Consider the following 13,824-nt stretch of genomic DNA (forward strand, 5'->3'; position numbering starts at 1 on the left):
GTACCAGGAGAAGAGGCAGGACTGTTCAAAGGCTGTCTCATTTTGTGGTACGCACCTGCCAGAAAGCTTGGCAACGTTAACTCTGTGTTAATTTCGTCTCTCAAATATTTAGTGCAGAAGCTCTGACTATTTAAAAATATAACCATGTTTTCATCGCTCAAAGATACACCATTATAGGTGTTTGCATACAACTGCAGAAATCTGGCTAAATGAAAACAATCTGAAAAGAAGAATGAAGAATAAGAAAACAAACAGAAAATGAGACACCACCTGTGTTTACTGAAGCTAAAGTATGTCAAACTGCCCTGATAATGTGTTTTTCAGAAAAAAAGAAAACGCCACATATGATGAGAACTTCATTAAAACGTTTGAATAACAGGACATATAGAGCTATTGGTGAAAACAAGATGAAGAGACAAACTTCAGCTAAGGAGCTGGCTGAAAAGAAGTAGTTCATATACTTGAAATAACAGGTTAAAGAATTCGCCTGTGAAGTGCCATAAGGACTTGTTTTAGCAATGATCTCTGAGTGTTTCCGTAAAGACACTGGCTCAAAAAAATGCTGATTTGAAGGTTAAGACGTATCGTCAGCACAACGCATAAAAACAAATGACCGAGAATCAGAGCCCTAGAAACAGAACGAAATTCACGGGAAATCCAACAGTATGAAATTAAAACCTCGACATTGTATACTAGGGAGCTAGTAACGGACTTGACCGATAATCTGGAAGCTAATTAGTTAAAAGTGACTTTGGAGAAAGATCTCCACAGTGTTCAATTAAACTGAACAGCTAACTGAAAGGTCCACAGAACAACCAGACTACTTTAATACCTCATTTTTTGTCAGGTATTTGTCAATGTCTATTTTAACCTCCTGAAAGGTTCTCAAGGGGGGGTTTTGGAGTTTTTCTTCTCTGTGCAGCTCCCCCTTAACGTGTCTGTAAAGTAAACTACGCTTAGATCTTTTCAGAGCATCTGACTTAACCAGACGATGTTTCAGCTAGAAACATGTGCTAGCTAGAGCTGATAGGGCATACATTAAGTGCACTGATCAGCAAGACAGTTCTTAATCTTGGGATCTAATTAAAAGCAGAGATTACAATAATCAGGGCAGTACAGTAGTGTGTGCCATATGTAAATCATTGATCTGACACCACTGACTGTTTTTACGCAACAGCTAGAAGACAAGATGTTTCTTGAAGCCATTTACAGCTACGTAAAGAAGAGAGACGTTATTTTCTTAAAAGAGAGACATTATTTTCTTAAAAGACTGTACCTTTCTACATAACTGAGGTCCGCTGGCTCCAACAAAATCCACATTTCATGCAACAGCTGAACTCTTAAATATTTAAGATTTATCTGGGGACAATTTAAAACAGTAATTTTGTACCACTCGGGTGCAGAGCGGGCAAAGAGCTTCAGGAATGCAATCAGGTCCAATATTTTGGCTACTCTTTATGCGTAACGACATGCAAGAAACTCCACACATTTTCATAGCCTGTATTCCCGCCCCCCCCCCCCCCCCCCCCATCTTGTTTTCCTTAGCCATGACAGAGTTTTTCAAGTTTTGGTGTGATCATTTGAAGTCAGCTCTTTCGGAGGACAGAACATTACCATTCACTACTTCAAAGGATCCAGATTTAACTTGTTGCCTTTTTGAAGCTGCGGTGCAAAGTATAAACTTTTATGTGCCCAATATAGCTTTCACATGGTTGAATAAGCAAACTAGATAAATGCCACTTTCCCCAACCTCCAGCGCTTTGAACTTTTCGTTGTAGGAGTCTCACATTAGCGTTCCGTATAACACATAAAAGCAAATTTTCTGATAGTACTTAAAACTGAGGCTCATTTAACAATACGAGCAGTAACTGCTAAAAGGTCTTGTTATATACTGAGTTATATTTGTTCTCATAATAAAAATTAATGTGTGACCTTCACTAGACAGAACGTATTGAGATATTTCGCAACTGATTCACTGCCCTACAATTTCTGTTTTTCACCAGTTCTCTGAAAAAGCACACGATCAAACTATTGGATCGCTAGCTTAACAGTGGTTTGCCCTGAAAGCTCATGCTAGACATGTTTGTGCCATCAACATATGAGCAAATCTCCATCTGGGGTTTTTTTACCAGAATAAAAGCAACAAGTGAATTCATAGTCCTCTTCCTATCCTCACATAGGCAAGCCCCACAGAATGTAATCAGATTATACTGAATGCACCCATGTGTTACATCCCTGAGGCACACATTCAAAGTTAACCACTCTTTCGATGACAGTGTTCATGCATAATTTTTATGCGATCTTAATACCGTCTTTACACTTTTGCCCCGTGTAAATTCAGGTTAAATTTTTGCCTAATTTCTCAGTGTAGAAAAGCCATTACATGACCATTTCCCGCTCTGTGTAATGAAAAGCAAGGCTTCGGTTTTATACTCTTTGGTCTTGAACAGCAGTACAAATGAACGACACAAAACAAAACAAAAAGTTGAACATTAAAGTCTTCTAAGTGCTGCTAACTGCCAAAAAATATGCATAAAGTACTTTTATTTGTCACGTGGCAGCAACGTTCTAGTTTAAACTAATTCCAGAAAGCTATTTTTTCTTGTTTTACCATGGCTACCATGTCCATTTCAGTCTTCACTTTCAGAAGCTCTGCAAGCATATGAACATAAACTTATGAAAAATATACATCAAAAAGACTACTCAAGCCAACCTCCAAAATTTGTAACAAAAGCAAAAATCTCCAAGCCCTTTCTGGTGGCACCATGTGAAAGAAATATCAAGGAAGATGGCATGCTTTTTGTATCTGCATACCAAAATATTCTAGTACGGTTCAAGATTTTTTGGTAGCACTACTACATGAGATCCATGAAAGAGTCAAAAGGAAAATAAAAATAAATAACAATACTATCTGTGCTTCCTCACACACGTGTACGCCTATTTACAGAATAGTGCCAAGTCCTACTACATGTCTTTGAAGAAAGGGCACGTGCCTCGTGTCTTCAGGCACAAAAGGGTCAATTTCAGAGATCATTTTAACCACAGTGAAAACCACACTTGGAAAAGAAATTATTTCTTCATTTCCTCCAAGACAAAACCAGGGCCTAACTGGGTGCGTTACGTCCCAGGAGCTGCCAACAGCAACCCAAATGAAGAACCCCTCCTCTCCGCTATCACCCCCAAGCTGTGCCTCCTACCTTATTGTGCACGAGGCTTTAATTTTTGTCACTTGGAAATGACAAACCTGCCTCCTCATTTTACAGAAACAAATGACTCTAACTGCATATCACAATCATTCGGTTTGTGACAGTCAAATTTGGCTAAGTGCTAGTTTTTACTAGTTCAGCACAAAGCTTACCTGTCAACCGATTTGTTGTTTGAAGTATTCAGGTTTATTACAAAAAATGACAGCTTTCCTTCTCTCACTTTTATTCCAGATTAGCAAGGAAGCGTTACACCTTAATGAAATCCATGTTAACTACAATAAACGAATTTTTCTGAGGTCCAAGGCAAATCTTAAATCTCCCTGAAGCACGCTAGCCCCATTAACGCCCGAAGTACTGGAAGCCTGCGCTGACAAGCAACACCACGGAAAAACCTGCGTAAAGAGCAAAAGGGAGAGATCAAGGCAAAGTCACACATCGCGTACAATCTGAAGAGGCAAAAAGGCATAGCTAATCCAGACAGCATGGACGACGGCCAGCTAGTCAAGGTGTCACAGACACATAAACAAGCAGCCACCTTTCCAACGGAAGCGGCTATAAAGAATCCTGAACAAGTTTAAGCAAGGCAGGAATGTGGTTGTGTCATCACCCTTTTAGCACTATGCGTACCCTTTATTTTCCTAATGACTCATTTATGCAGATAAACTTAAATGCCTAAAAGGAGTTCTTCTTGGCCCCAAAAACTAAAAATCCTTGTATTTATCCACAAATCACGTTATCAGGTGAGCAGCAACTACACAGGCTTTCTAACTTCATTCCCTTGTATGGCCAAACCCAGACTGGCAGAACCGTATCCATAGTTCAGGCTGGGGATAAGGAGAGTTCTGTGGGGTTTTTTTAAGCCTTAGCATCTTTACTAACATTTCACAGAAACTTCTCAGAGCAGGTCTTTCTTAACAGGGGTATTTATCCACTTAAAAAAAAAAACCAAACACAAGACGCTAAAAGAAAACTACAGAAACTGTCAGACCTGCAGAGCTCCAACACTATGTAAATATCTGCCCTTAACATGGGACCAACTTGCCCCTTAACTCACCAGTTATTCCCAAACCCACTAGCGATTTCTAGGGCTCCTGGGTCTCCATAGGACGTGGCATCTTCACGCTCCCAAAAGACTTAACTCTGGCAAGTACCCACCATAACTGCAGTTTTTCCATAAAGCACTCTTGGTAATATCCAAATACAAATGCTGTATCAGCTACCATCTGTAGCTAGGTTTATAAACTAAGATCTTCAGTATCTGTAACTGTATTTCCACGAAAATAGCTCTCACTACAATTACTATGTTCATTTGTACTTTTGAATACAAAACATTACACGTAGTAAATGTTTATAATGTTATCACAGATGAGCTACAAAGTGCTCCTTTATTAGAAAGCACCTCTTAATGCTCTGAAAAAACTACCTTTATTCAGTCTTGGCTAAAGCAAGCAAACAAATGTGGTCAAATCACCTCAAAACAATACAGCAGAGCTCAAAGAAAAAAAAAAAGGGGGGATGTAGAACAGCCTCCGCAGACAGATGTACTAAATAGACTGGGACAATACAGCTTGGAAAAGAAAAAAAAAAAACCCAAAGAGAGAAAACTGAGAACACAGAGATCTACAAAATTGCAAATGAGGTGGTGACTGGGAAAAGATTCTCTATTCTTTCTCATACTACAAAAACTAGGAGGCACTCAATGAGATTACCATTCATCGGGTTTAAAACAAAACAAAAAAACCCAAAAGCCAGGAATTATTTTGGCACAAATTGTGGGCTTCATCGCATGGTATACTGTAGAAGCTACAGGCATAAGCTGTTCAAAAGGCCTAGGCAAATCCATAGATGACAAGTCCCACGGGCACTATTAAACGTGACTGCCAGCGCATACCCTCTAGCTCGGGCCACCTCCAACCTTTCACCGCTGGCAGATGTACTGAGGAACAGTTACTGCACTGCCTATGTATGCTCTTCCACTTTCCCTCAAATGATTTACTTCTGACCACCGTCACAGACCACATGCTGAGCCCAACACACATTTTTTTTGCAGTCCTTATTATCCCATCATTCACGTACTCTGATAAACCTGTTCATGTGAAATAATTACTTCCCCAGCTCTAAATTGGAATATATGAAAAACACGCTATCTACAAATAATACGCAGTTTAAGTCACTTCCTTAACTTGATTAAATGGAATGTAAGAATTAAATGAAATGCTGAGCGTTTACAGTTCCTCTCTTCCCATCCGTACGTGCGAATGACATTTTATTGGGTTTGCAGTTCGTTCCCTACCACCACCATTTCATTTAGGCTCCTTGTACAAAGCAATACTAGACATTTGTTTTCATCCAGTGAAACCATTAGAAGAATCAATTTGGTCTCCAAGGCAAGTTAAGAGTAATGGACTCCTATGTTTACTCAGCAATAAGTACACAACTATTTAATTAGTTCTATATGCTAGAAACTGCATCTTCCGAGGCAACGGCAGCAGCCACAAAGAGTGAGGCGTTTCAACTTCTTACGTAAATCAATGTTTTCAATACATTTTTTTCTGCTTATAGCTGCTGAAATGCTGACCACCTACTTCCATATCAAAATGCTATTACAGGTAGAGGCTCATCTCCCACCCAGTTTTGTTCCTGCAATCTTACACGACACTTTTGCAAAGAAACAAGCAATTAAGTTGCTGCCCCTTTTCAGCCACACGCGATTCCAAGATTGATGTCATATTTCAAGCGACAGACTGTGAACGCGCTCTGCAACTGTGGCATTTAATTTAGAAGTCAGCACTTGACACGTTGAAGTATTTGGAATTCCTGAAGTCTGGCTGTCTGCACAGTTGCATAATTTGAGCCGGGATAACCTACTTATAACCGGGCGAGATAGAAGAATGTCAACAGACAATCCCTTCTGCGTCAAGGGACATCTCCTTCCTCGTCACATGCCAGCAAGAGCATCACTGCTTTGTCACAGCTTGACTTTCTTCTTGTTTAAGCTAGTGGATTACAATGCCTAAAAGGAGCGAAGTTACACATATCGCCAAAGCTTCTCACAGAAATATACTCAAACGTTCTCAAAGAGCATTGAAAAAGAAGTTTACCAGATGTAACAGACAATGCCAGTGCAATGCCAGATGTGAAGCAAGCACGACAAGCGCAAAGCACCCAAGACCTTCTCTTAGTCAGTGACAGGTCACGCAAACACCGTTCACCTCACAGCACGGCCATCACACGTCCATTCACAAGAAGGACATAAAAATAAAAAGCCTCCTCCAAGCAAGTCACGGGACACCACCAAAAATAACGTTCGGACGCTTGTTCAGCTTCACACGGGGGCGAAGCTGTATTTGTTTTTGGTCCTCCTAGCAAACAGCTGACCAGACCCTCCTAACAGCACACATTTGCTACAGACACCACAGAACGAAACCACCCCTTTTAAAAGTTGCCAGAGTTTATGATTAACCTCCTGTTGCAACAAACATGGCAAAGATTCAGTTTCACTTGCTGACTACTACTCTTACGTATTTACAGAAGAAATACATAAGGACACTCCCCCCTCCAAACCTCACAGTCACAAGAGGAGGAATTCTCTCACCCTGTAAACAAAACCAGCGCGAAACCTTCCGTGCGGGAAAGCGAGCGCGATCCTCCCTCCTGACAAGTCAGCGTCCGTGCAACATCCACCTGGGGAGACTAAAGCAGGGCTGGAAATTCCCTTCCCCTGGAAAGGGACTGCTTGGAGTGTTCGCACCAATTAAAGTTTTGGATTAAAAACAGCTGTTTAAATAGAAGTAGTCCCCAGGGAGAGACACTTACAGCATTGTAACTGGTTTCTGGTATAAACAGTTTTACATCAATGGAGGCATTTATACTGGTAGAGCTGCGTCTAAGCTAGCAGGTTAACACTTGTTCAGCTCTATCTCCTTAAATAGATGCAGTTAAACCCAGGCAAGGTCTCCAGGTGCATCACACCTCACACCTGCGTGACGCGTAGACGTCAAGCTGCAGTAAGAGACCTCGATGGCAGAAGAAAAGCACGTTGCACTCAAAATACCCTGAAAAGACTCCTGGACGCTAGCCTGTGACCCGCCTGCACTAAAGCCATTCCCACTCAGTGTCACCTTGTAGGGTCCGCAGAGCAGTGCCGCAGGCGTGCCCCGCACATGATAAACAACTCATCACTCCGTCTATGAAAACACGCAGATAGAAGCCGGGGATCAACTCAGGAGGTGAACTGGGTGACCTCCACCTAAGTAAAAGCTAAGCGTACTAGACACCCCAAAGATAAATAAAATAAAAATTAGAAAAAGAGGAAGAGGAAAAGCCTCATGTCAGGCAGAAGCACAGAGAAAAAGCAGGGGCAAACATGTAAGTGGGAAACCTGAGAAATTCCCCATGTGGGTACGGCAAACCAAAGACCTCATGTGAGGAAAATTATGAAAGCAGGAGACTTCTAGAAACATGCAGAATAGATCCTGGGCTGGACAAATTATGTATATGACCAGAAAAAGAGAAACAATGCATTTTAGACCTGTGGTTTCCAACCTGGGATCCGCAGATACCTATGAAGTATGCAGACTACTTCTTTTTACTCTGGCGGACTGCTGAGAAAAGAAAAACCAAAAGGCGAAGCAAAAAACAAGGTAGGCTTAACCTGACTGTATCGCACTGCAGCGTCAGCAGGGCACATGAAGAAAAAGGGTTGAAAGTCTCAGTCATGAAAGATGTAACAGGCAGCCAAGAAGAGATAAGGAATGGGTAAGAACGGGTGACCTCTCTGGCATGTGTAGCGAGGAAGTGCTACGGTCTGGGGGCAGGCACCGAAACAGCTGCCGCTGGGTGTCTGTGGGAACACACAAGACATGAAAGGACAAACAGTGGAAACCTTCTCCCTGGAAGAGTGTAGGAGAAATGCCTGCCTGCCTCCCCAAGGCTACCGGTGAAAGGCTGCCTTCGCCTTTCCTGATGTGTGCAAACACGCACAACGCGGGACGCACCGGCTTTGGGTGGGATAACCCTGGTGGTGTGTGCATATATATGTAGGAGGAGACAGACCCTCCCTCTTCAGTGGGCAGAACAAGCAAACAGGAGACGAGCTCGTCCCTTAGGCTTTGGTGGAAGATATCTGCATGTCTATTCGGGTGGGAAAAAAAAAAAAAACAAAACAACTTAGCAGCTTTTCATAGACAGGAAGAAGCCTCCTGGGTGTGTGTATTTAACAGGCTGTGGTGGTCAAGCGTGGAGGCATTCCCCAGCACACCTGCGTGTGGAAAGAAGTACAGCAGATTTTGCAAGGCAGCGGTACCCTCGCCCTGTGTGTATGAAAGGAGGCAACAGGCTCTTGGCAAGCAAGAAGCAGGCTCTACCCCCCCCCCCAGCATCTGCCAATGTTTATGTTTGTATATAGGAAAATAACCCCGAATACATGGAAAGAGAGCAGAGAAACATGCAACAGATCTTGGCAGATGAGCGCTATGATATCCTCATCATGCGTGGACACCGGTGCAAGCAGAGGCAGCACAGCAGACCCTGGCAGATGGGCAGTAAATATGCAGAAACGGGTGTTGTAGGGAGGAAAAAAAAAAAACAACAACCAAACAGCAACAACAAAGGGACAGCAAGCTTTGCTTAACAGCTAGTGGGAATCCCTCTTTTCCTCCCATAAGGCTGCAGTGGAAAAGGGAGGCAGCAGGTATCCCGCTGGGATGCAGGAGACAACACAACTCCCCCCCCGAAAAAAACTACATATTTGTGTGCCCAGGCAGCCGAGCGCACCCACGGGCTTCCACAGGCGACGCAGCTCCCTCGGGATGCGTGTAAACACGGCGCACACCGGGCAGCACGACCCCCCCGGGGCTGCCCGCAGGGGGGTAACCCCCCCTCCCCGGGAACCCGCCAGGGGACGCCGGTCACGCCAGACCTCCCCCCGCCGCGGGAAACACGCGTGTACAGCGCGGTGGCGGGGGGCGGGGGGGGGGAAGACGGGGACGGACCCGCGGGGTGCAGCAGTCAAAGCCCTCCCCCGGGTGGGCGCCAGCCTGAGGGGAACCAACGGCCCTAGCGGCCGCCGCGCCAGCAGCCCCCCCCCCCCGCAGGCCCGCTTACCTGCCGTCGGTGGGGCCGGCTGGGCCCAGCGTGCAGCGGGAGGCCGAGCCCCCTATCTGGGGCCGCGCCGCGGCCCTGCCTGGGCCATGACGGGGGACCGGGAGGCGGCGGAGGAGGAGGAAGACGAGGCCGCCACCGCCGCCGCCTCCCCCTCAGGGGAGAGAGGGAGAGGGGGGCGCCGCGCGCGAGCCCCCCCGCGTGAGGTGTGTGCGGGGGGGGGGTGTGTGTGTGTGCACGCGGCGGCGCGCGCGCGGGCCGGCTCGAGGGGCGGGGCGGGGCGGAGGGGAAGGGGGGCGGGGGCGGGGGGGGGGGGGGGGTCCCGGCGGTGCGAGCTCCCGCGCGCGCCGCGCCGCCCGGCCGGGCACTTTGTTTGTGTCCCACAATGCAGCGCGGCGGGGCGGCGGGGGCGGGGCGGCGGCGGGGAGGAGGGGCGCGTGCGCGGGGCGGGGCGGCGGCGAGCGGGCGGGACGGGGGCACCCCGCGGCGGGGCGGCGGCGGGGACGGGGCCGGGGGCTGCGGGGCGGCACCCCGGGGGCAGGGCCGTGCACACCGTGCCTCCCGGCCCCCCGGTGCTCCGGTGCGTGCACCCCGGGGGCAGGGCCGTGCACACCGTCACTCCCGGCCCCCCGGTGCTCCGGTGCGTGCACCCCGGGGGCAGGGCCGTGCACACCGTGCCTCCCGGCCCCCCGGTGCGTGCACCCCGGGGGCAGGGCCGTGCACACCGTCCCTCCCGGCCCCCCGGTGCTCCGGTGCGTGCACCCCGGGGGCAGGGCCGTGCACACCGTGCCTCCCGGCCCCCCGGTGCGTGCACCCCGGGGGCAGGGCCGTGCACACCGTGCCTCCCGGCCCCCCGGTGCTCCGGTGCGTGCACCCCGGGGGCAGGGCCGTGCACACCGTGCCTCCCGGCCCCCCGGTGCTCCGGTGCGTGCACGCCCGGGGACAGGACTGTGCCTCCCGGCCCCCCGGTGCTCCGGTGCGTGAACCCCGGGGACAGGACTGTGCATCCCGGTGCTCCGGTGCACTCATCCCCGGGGCCAGGACTGTGCCTCCCAGCCCACCGGTGCTCCGGTGCACGCACCCGGGGGACAGGACCGTGCATCCCAGTGCTCCGGTGCATGCACCCCCGGGGCCCAAGACTGTGCAGAGTGTGCATCCTAACGACCCAGTGCTCCGGTGCAAGCACCCCCGGGCCAGAACTGTGCACGCCGTGCATCCCAACCGCCCAGTGCTCCAGTGCATGCACCCCCAGGGCCAAGACTGTGCAAACTGCCCTCCAGTTTGCATCCATCCCAATCCAGTTTACAGTTAACAAGTCTCTCATTAATCCACTCCTATAATTTGGCCCAAGTCTGCGCTAACTCGGGGTAAGCACAGCTTAATTCAACGTGATGAGCGCAACCGTTTGCTCCATGGCTTGTTTTACAGTGGGTTTTTTTGTTGTTCTTGGGTTGGGGTTGGTTTTTTTTTTTTTTTGTGATGAGCGCTCAGTAAATTGAAGCAGGAAACAGATTGAAAGGCCGCCATCCAAAAATGTTAATCAGCAGTAAAAAATTTAAAACCGGCCCCTGGAAAACGCCATGCTGCTCCGTCGGCAAAAACAAAAAATACCCGAGGCCAAACTCCCCGCGCTGTAGTAAAAACCCTGGGACCATTTTAGATGATTACTTGCAAAACTGGGGAGAGAACCAGAGCCCCAGCAATCTCCAGGGTTGGACTCTTTGCTGCTTAATTTTCCTTTCGCTTCCTCTTATACTGGCTTTATATTTGTGGGAGCTCTATTGCAACCCTGATGCACGGCAGCCTCCCGTTGCAATCTCCTCCTGTGCAAAGCAGGAGCAAAACAGCACCGATTTCAGCAGGTTGCACGTGTGCACGGCTTGCTCCTGCTTTAATAAGACATCATTTGCAAAGCAAGGAAGAATCTGCTCCTGGCTAGCCTTCCTAACTCCTGAATCACAGAGGATTAGTAAAAAAACTCAGACTGCCGTCCCTCACCTTCAAAATGCTGCTCCGGAAAGTGTCAAGCTGGGGGTGTTTGATAGTGAAACTGTTGTAGATCGAGTGATTTTAGTCAACCGACAGCTGATGCCGTTTCCTGAAGACACTGAATCCAACGTGCCTCATCTTGCTGACGTCATAGACATGGGTGCAGCAGGTTGTGGAATTGCTTCAAAATGCTGATTTGTAACCATTTCATGAATAAAGCTTCGGGTTCCTGCAGCAGAGACAGTTGGGCATGACTGTGGGCTGTTACGCTTGCTTGTGTCCTGCTTGTCGCTTGCACTGAGCAGGTCATGGGCTTTGCACGGGGGGGATATAGGGTCCAACCAACCCGAATTCGTGTCTGGAAGACAGTAAAATTCAGCGTGGCCTATGTCCTCACCATGCTTCAGCAAAATAACAAAATCCTCCGAGTAAAGCATTTAAACCAACAACCTTTAAACGTGTGGCCTGGAAATAAGCCATACAACGGCCCAGCAAAACACCACTGTGACTTTCTTTTTTAGGAATTAATTCATTACACATGAACACCCCAAGAATAAAGCACGGCCTCAGCCTCAGGCGAGCGATAGGGCTGCAGGCACCCGGCTGGGATGCCCAGGCTTCCCCTGGAGCAGAGCTGAGCACGGGATGCTCACCTGGCACGAATCGGTGTACGGAGGTTGGATTTGCTTCCGAATCAACGGCGTTTCCCTGATAAAAGCAAGCTGCCTTGCAGGCGATGGTGTTTGCAAGGAGGGGAGCTGGCCCGCACACGTGCATTGATTTGCCCCCCCCAAAATCGCCGTGTCTTTGGCGATTCAAACCCATCCCTGCTAAAAAAAAAAAACAACAAACCTTTATTTAATTTCTTCCCCTTTCTCCCTTTTCCTCACCGCTTCCCGCAATGGCACACCCGCCTCCCAGCCGCCATCTCCGCGTGGCTCATTAGGGTTCCAATTAATGGCGGGACGTTTGGGTGCGGGAAGCCGGTAGGGTTGGGATACAGAGAGCTCTCCGCATCCTCACCGCGGAGAAGCACATCAGCCTCCCCAGCCTGACTCCGATATTAATTTCTTCCCACTCGGCCACTCCATGGGCTGTTTTATTAATAACAATTTATTAGCCCTTGATACCTGAAGAGGTTCTCCAGCGATCCCCAGAGCCAGGTCGTTTGCTGGAGTAAATCTGGGAGGGAGCTGTATTGATTTACGCCTACTCGGGTTTCCTAAGCTACCGGGTCATCCTTTATTACTGTTTACTTTTTCTGCAAAGTTGGAGTTTCTCAGTGAGAGGCATTGCAATAAATTGCAGAGATACTGATTCCTGGTATTTTCCCGGTAAGGGGATTTGCTCTTACACACATTTTACAACATCGTGGCCTCAATTCATGGACATGGATGGAGCAACACAGATGTAAACCCTGAGTAATTCAGTGGTAAATCTGCTCTGTGCATCTATTGAGGGTGAGCCTGTGCGCATTTATAGAGACCTACAGGGACCTCAGGGGTCCCTTGGCTGAACCGGCTGGAATTTGAAGGGCATAAAACACCAGCAGAAAAATGAGGAGAAAGCATTGAGGGAGACTCATAGCCTCCACCTTCGGCGTTTAAATGGGATGCAAGCTGCCGGAGCCAGGGATGCTTAGCAGAGCGGTCATCGCTCTCGGGGCTTGCTGCCAGCGGCTGCTGCGAGGAAGGGGATCCCATCTGCAGCACGATGGAGGCGGCAGGAGGCTGTGCTGTCCCCTTAAAGCCCTCCTTGTCTGTCTAAATAGAAATCGTGGTTTCCCATCCACCCAGAAGACACCCAGCTACGTCTCCCGTCCACCACTGGGGTCTGGCCTCTTGCTTTAATCCTTGAATCTTTCCCTTCCTGGCTTGCTCACCCTATCCAAGCAACCGGAACATGCAATTCCTGGCTGGAGGCTGTTTTACCCTCTTTTTGCAGCCTGTGGAATACGTTTTCCTTCACTTCAGCAGCTCTTGGAGCAGATCCCATGCTGCTAGGAGCCTGCTTTCCTGCTCCTGGCAGGATGCATCCATTAACACCGAAAGCAAATAACACCTTCCCTGCGCAGCCTTCCTCTCCCCTCCACGACCTTGGTACCCGCAGAGGGAAAATCTCTTTGCTCCCACTCTCGAGGACTCGCTGCCTCCTCCTTAATTTAGCACCGGTGTGCAGGAGCCGTCTCCTCTCCATTCTCCTGCCTGTTGTAGTCCCCAGGGCTCGGTTAATTTGCTTTAGCTCAATCCTGCTGACTTCTCTCTTTGGCAACCCCTGATTTTCTCCTGGCATCGGGAGGATTTGGGCTTTATGTCCTCTGAGAGTGCTTTGCCTGGTCCTCAGCAAGCGCAGTCCCGGGGATTAAAGCATCCCAGTCGGCAGGAGAGGAGGTTGAAGCGGGCAATTTAGGAGAGGAGCCTGTTTTCTAAGATGCTCTGAATTGCAACAGCCCCTCTGAAATGCCATCGCCCAGAAGCTCTGGGAACCAGACCGCTTGCTTGGGCAACTGAGGATGGATTTAACAGGC

At 48.5% G+C, this 13,824-nt stretch overlaps 1 protein-coding gene across 6 annotated transcripts in view; it reads right to left on the bottom strand.

The window, feature by feature from the left end:
• Positions 1-9,569, bottom strand: part of ZBTB44 (zinc finger and BTB domain containing 44) — a 41,177-nt gene extending 31,608 nt beyond the window's left edge. For 2 of the 6 annotated variants that reach the window (XM_087763437.1, XM_087763436.1), the window contains exon 1: positions 9,312-9,569. The gene's annotated coding sequence lies outside the window, so the exon portion shown is untranslated. Of the gene's footprint in view, positions 1-8,203; positions 8,340-9,311 lie in introns of those variants that run through there. The other 4 variants (XM_087763432.1, XM_087763433.1, XM_087763435.1 and 1 more) reach the window with 3 other exon arrangements.
• Between the last annotated feature and the right edge of the window lie 4,255 nt (positions 9,570-13,824).

Source organism: Nipponia nippon, unplaced genomic scaffold (assembly GCF_047370975.1).
Source record: "Nipponia nippon isolate SJK-2023a ecotype South Korea unplaced genomic scaffold, ASM4737097v1 scaffold_28, whole genome shotgun sequence".
NCBI classification, from domain to species: domain Eukaryota; kingdom Metazoa; phylum Chordata; class Aves; order Pelecaniformes; family Threskiornithidae; genus Nipponia; species Nipponia nippon.